Source organism: Chiloscyllium plagiosum, chromosome 41, assembly GCF_004010195.1.
Source record: "Chiloscyllium plagiosum isolate BGI_BamShark_2017 chromosome 41, ASM401019v2, whole genome shotgun sequence".
NCBI classification, from domain to species: domain Eukaryota; kingdom Metazoa; phylum Chordata; class Chondrichthyes; order Orectolobiformes; family Hemiscylliidae; genus Chiloscyllium; species Chiloscyllium plagiosum.
The window spans coordinates 17,704,859-17,711,356 of record NC_057750.1 but is presented as its reverse complement, the minus strand read 5'-3'; positions in this window follow the sequence as shown (position 1 = coordinate 17,711,356).

Sequence of the window (6,498 nt, the reverse complement as noted above, 5' to 3'; positions counted from 1 at the left end):
GGTCGGCATGGACGGGTTGGACTGAAGGGTCTGTTTCCATGCTGTACATCTCTATGACTATGACGTGAACAGGCAGGGGATAGAGATGTATGAACCCCTTGTAGGCAGATGGGATTAGTTTAGAATGGCAACATAGCTATGAGAAACTCTAAATTGAGACCATACCTGGGTATTGTACACAACATCAGAGGAAGGACTTTCTTGGATGTGGTATGTCAATGGTTTTATGACCCAAATTTAGAAAATTGAGGTGATTTAATTGGGACGGCACAGTTGGTTAGCCCTGCTGCCTCATAGCGCTAGGTACCCGGGTTCACTTCCAGCCTCGGGCGACAGGTATTCTCCCAGTGTGGGTTTCCTCCGGGTGCTCCGGTTTCCTCCTACAGTCCGAAGATGTGCAGGTTTGGGTGGATTGGCCGTGCTAAATTGCCCGTAGTGTCCAGGGATGTGCGGGCTAGGTGGATTAACCACGTGAAATGCAGGGTCCGGATTGGATGCTCTTCGGAGGGTTGGTGTAGACTTGATGGGCTGAATGGCCTGCTTCCACACTGTAGGGATTCCATAATAGCATAAACCTTTAAACTTTTATGTGTTTGACAGGTTAGACAGTTAAACACTGCCGAATTTAGAATTTGATCTGTAGGGCCAGGATTTGATGTTACTGATTGGGGTGACTCTAACTGACCAGACATGAATTGGGGTGAGATGTAGAGGGGGTGAAGCCAGAATTCTGTAATCGTGATCTTGTTCCTGCTGGGTGCTATGTTGACTCGAGCAAGGGGAGGCATGACGGATCATGATCCTTTTAAGTACAAATACTGGCATTGGGACTGCCATCTCACTGCCTACCTCCAACTTTGCATCTCCTTGAGTTTGATTCAGTGAGACCAGGGGGGTTTCTGAAGTTAGTGCAAATTAAGATCAGGGGTCATGAACCGTGAGCTTAGACCATTCTCAAGTTGGAAAAGTTGTTGCTAGCTTCACATCCTAATTAGACAAGATTGTGTGTTTTTATCGTAGCAACTGGGTGCTTTGTTCTTGAAAGATAAATGAATATTAAATTGACCAACATTGTGAAAGCATTCAGATGCACGAGAGTCCATTGTCTTATGGATAAAGTGTATTAGTCTGCTTTCAACAGTGTTTGAGATTCTGATATTTATTGTCAATACACCCAGGTTTTTTTTATTTTTACCTTCCACTCAGCCAGCTGTTGAAACGGTGACAAAAAGAAGCTTAAAACTCATCGTCAGAACTGGGTCAATGTCCCTAGGAAAAGAGAGATGCTTTACAAACTGTCTGCATTGGTACCTGCCCAGCTCCAGACTGTATTGCCAGAGTGACCAGATGGAGTCAGTCAGGATGTGGCACTGTAATGTTCCACCTTTTTAAAAAGGTAAAATATAAAGCTATTTCAGACTCCGGTAACAAACATTAATCACTTCATGTTGAGATGTTTTGGAATCTACACTAGAGAGCTATAGAGTCTCTGGTGTTGAGTATATTCAAAAGTAAGAGTTTTTTCCCTGTTGAGGGATAAAGATGAGGATGTTGAACCGAGGCCTGAATAGCTGCTCATCCTTCCCATTGTGTCACAAATTGTAGCCAAAATTGCTCCATCTGCTATCTCCAGTAGTGTTTCATGTGTGGAGATTCCAGAATGAGTCTCGTCTTTACGAAAAGTTGGGTTGGGGGGATAAGTGGAGCCTGTCATGCAGATTTCTTTTAAATTGGCCCTCTAAAATCAAAAAGGTAAAGTATTTTTACATCTTTTTAAAACAACGTGGGTTTATGGTGATCAGGAGCAAAGCGTTTGAATGGATTGGAAGAAAAGTTAGATTAAACTGAAGATTAGGGAGAGTGTGCTGTTAGAGTACTAGTCTTGGTGGGAAGATTTAATCACTGAATGACGTGTTTGTACAGCTTCAAAATATAAGACTAAGAAACACTATTGTAGACAGTGCATTTTCAATATTACACACTGCACTTGAAGAGGGCGATGGCATGGCCAGGGTGCCACTTGGCTCACGGACACACAAGATGGCCGCTGAGCCATAAGTTGGCCACTTGACACACAAGATGGCTGCCAAACTACAATAAGGAGAGAGACAGCAGAGCAAACACTCACTCTGCCTGGGGCCACCAGAATGCCAGTACAATGCACTCTCAACATAATTGATTAGTTTAAAGTGAGTTGGGGAGATAATATAAATGAACACTGCCTGATGCAGTGTCTGAGTTCAGCGAACACCTTTGATAGAAATGCTAACAGCTGGATACCGACTCAATACAGCGTGCTAATAGCCAGGGCTGCAGTAATCGTCCTTTTCAGGAAGAACGATTAGCACCCATTACTACAGCAATGCATATCCACGCAGGCACTGAAACTGACAATGTCTGCACTGAAACTGACAACGACCGTGCTGAAATTAACAAAGGCTGTGCTGGAACTGAGAATGACTGCACCAATTAACGATTCTTCAATGTTTACAATAAACAAACCATGTTACAAAGACAATACCTTCATCACTGACCTATTATTACAAAATGTATAAAAATATCTTGACGTGCGCTCTGGGTCAAGAGAAGACTCCTAGCTGACCACTGTGCCGTTGGTGTCTCTCTCTTCCCGGAGTTCTGGTATTTCCTCGTACAATAAACTTTGTCATTCAACCCTGACGCCGACACCGAGGCTGGTGATTCTCCCCACAACAATTGGCGCTATGAGCTGGGTTCTTATTACTGGTGCCCTGGTCAAAGGCCATGATCGGGGAGCTGGGGTAGGAACCAATTTGTACCTGCAAACGGGAAGAGTCAGACCGGGCCAAGGACATCATTTAAAGGGCATACTGATGGTAATGTCTAATTTGCTACAGTACTGAGTTTTAAAAAAAAAGTTTTGTGCATGTCTATGGAGAATAAGTGTTTAACTGTACTAACTGTTGTCAGAACCTGGTGCTTGTGCTGAAACAGCCAGAGGACAAGGTTGTGCCCGTCTCAAAAACCCTGCCCTAAACCGGTTAAGAGACGTAGCCCACCTGCCCCCCCCAACACGAAGGTTGGGATTTGAAGTGTGAATTGAGGCGCCAAGGGTACCGGGAGTTGTGAAGCACAAGTGGCAATATAAGGTAACACTGGACTCTGTACGGGCGAATAATGCAGATTTCAGTTAGAGTTTAAGTTAAAAGTTGGGTGCTGTCTGTCCTTGTAACTTCCAATGTGGTGAGGGAGAGGAGCTGATCACTCTGACCAAACCTCGGTGGAGGGCACGTTACCAAAGTGGGGAGTGTGGACTCTGTCAATCCAGAGTAGAATGTCAGAACTTGAAGAGTGATGGTGGCTGGGAGGGTAAAGAGTCCCACCAGTAGAGAGCACACTGGACTAGAGGTAGGTTTCTGGGCCTATCGGGAGGGGTTGGGTCAGTAGAGGTGGCAGGAGGGTAGAGGAGTCCTGGTAGAGAGCACACCTTAGTGAGGCAACATTTCCAAACTACTGGTAGGTACTGGCTAGTAGTTGTGACTGAGAGGGTAGAGAAGTCCCACTGGTAGAGAGCACACCGTGCTGTGGTCATATAGATGGTGCTGGGACAGTATTATTGGCCAGGAGGGTAGAGAAGTCCCCAGTGGTTAGGAACACTTTACTGTTGATGGTATTCAGGGTTACACAATCTGCTAAATGGCAGATCAAAGTTTTAAGGGGGATACTGTAGGTTCCCTTATTGAGAAATACAAGGAAGACAGACAAGAGCTGACAGAGCAAATTAGGAAGGGTGGTTGGGACCTATCCCAGGCATTAGTGTAACAGAGAGAGGGGTGGGGGGGGTAGACAAACAGAAATGAAATAAAACTAAAAAGATAGGGATAATGTTAGTGTACCAATTAGCAGGCCTAATTGAACAAGTAGGTGCCTCCACTAGCAGGTGGAGAAAAGGCCAAGAATGAATTGAGGATCTGGAGGACAGGGTAAAGGAGCTAGAACATAGATTAGTAAAAGTCCAAGGGGAAAGTGAGACTGACTCTCCCCTCCTACTGAACCATCCAGCAGGGACCAACTGCTCCCCCTGTTGGACGAACCATGCAAGAATATAACTTAGGACCTGTTACCAGAGGAGGAACAGACTCGCAGCCCAAAGTGAATTATAAACCCTTCACCCCTGAGGAGAGACAGCAAATTATGGCCTCTCTGGGAAAAATACAGCCCCAGAGCACAAACACCAGGTTCTGGGAAGAGCTGGATAGTGTATGAGTAGGGCACCAACTACACCTGAAGGGCATACACCAGCTGGTCCGGGCAGCTTGCCCAGGGGACAAGTGTGGGCAGGTAACTGGTGCACCTGCTGCCATAGCAGCACAAGACTTTAGGGGAGGACGGTGGGTATATGCTGACTTTAAAGAAGAAATTCAGAAGGTGCTAGGAAATGCTCCCACGAACTGGAGCAGGATCAAGACCACTAAGCAACTTAAAGGGGAAGGAGGCTCTGAGTATGGGTACCGATTATTTAGGGGGTCTATCAGCAACGTTCGAGGTAAGCAAACCCAGATCGGGTTGGGGGGGGGGGGGGGTAGGGGTGGAAATGGGCGAATATCCAAGATTTTAAAGATGGGCTCTCCAGCGCCCACCAAGCCATCCTGAAAACGGGAGTAATAATGTCCCAGAATTATGATGATCTAGTTGAGTGGGCTAGTGGGGTACAGGATGCAGAAGCTCCTGTGATAAAGGCAAGTCCTGACAAAGCAGCGGACTGGAATGGAGGTGAGAGTCGGTGGCAGGGACACTTGGATAGAAAATGTAGGGTCCCATGAGCAGAGGATAGAGCAGGGAACAATGTAAAATACTGCAGCCACTGCAACAGTATAGGAGATATAGAAGTAGTGTGCTGGGAAAAGCATGGGGCACTCCCAAACACCACCCAGAACACCATGGAACCGCAGGGATCCTGAGGTCAGCAGAGCTGACAACCAGCTGCCCCTATTCGTGCGGGTAAGGGAGAGGGTAATAGGAGGGAGGAAACGTGAAATGCTAGTAGACACAGGAGCGGCCGTATCTATCACAAACTTACCCTAACCCCACACAAATAAAATGATTCACTTAACTGGAATAGGAGGGGATAAAGCACCAGCTTACCGAAGCGAAGCTGCCCTTGTAGAATTTCATGGGGATATTTGTACTGTTTATTTCTATGTATGCCAAAATAACGAGGGCATAATAATGGGCAATGATCTCGTGAGAGAATATAATGTTCTAATCGATTGTGCAAAAGGGAAATTGATTTGGCCCAGACAGCACGATCACAAGACTGAGATTGGGAAACTTACAAGTCACCTTGAAACTATTAAAGTGGCTACAGTCACCAGTAGGGACTGGAGCATCGAAAAGGGGGGATTCAGAGCTATCCGCGCCTCCGTCCCCGGAGCACGGGCAGAAACAAAATTAGATACAGGTCTAGTTAACATCTACCCGATAAGGCTTCCCGGACTGGAGCATAAACCCCACCGACAATACCCAATGAAACCCAAAGCAGAGCAAGCAGTTGTGGAGGTAATGCAGGGACTAGTGAGACAGGGAATCCTGAAAGAAACAACAAGTACGACTAATTCCCTGATGTGGCCAGTACTAAAGCCTGATGGGAGCTACAGGCTCACCATTGATTATGCAGGTCTAAATAAGGTCACCCCCAAATTGCACCCCATTGTAGCAGACCCCTCCACCATTTTACGGCTTGGTCCCCGAACACATGATGTTTACTGTTTTAGACATAGCCAAGAGTTTTGGTCTATCTCATTATACCCTGAGTCCCAGAATAAATTTGCTTTTACAGTAAGGGACAGGCATTATAGGTGGACTCGCCTGCCTGAAGGATTCCACAACAACCCCACCGTTTTTCACAGGGTGATGAGCGACATTCTGAAGAGCATAGATCTACCAGAAGGTAGCACTGCCCTCCAATATGTAGATGATATCCTAATTGCCTCAGAGGCCGAGTCAGGACACCAGGAAGCTTTATGTCTAGTATTGCAGGAATTGGCAACCGCAGGGTTAAAAGTTAGCCCCACAAAGGCATAAATTGGCAAAACGCAAGTCTTATACCTGGGACACCTCATATCCTAAGGACTCAACGAAACGATAGACAATAGAGAGAAAATAGAGACAATAGGTGCAGGAGTAGGCCATTCTGCCCTTCGAGCCTGCACCACCATTCAATATGATCATGGCTGATCATCCTCAATCAGTATCCTGCTCCTGCCTTATCTCCATAACCCTTGATTCCACTATCTTTGAGAGCTCTATCCAACTCCTTCTTAAATGAATCCAGAGACTGGGCCTCCACTGCCCTCTGGGGCAGAGCATTCCACACAGCCACCACTCTCTGGGTGAAGAAGTTTCTCCTCATCTCTGTCCTAAATGGCCTACCCCGTATTTTTAAGCTTTGTCCTCTGGTTTGGCACTCACCCATCAGCGGAAACATGTTTCCTGCCTCCAGAATGTCCAATCCTTTAA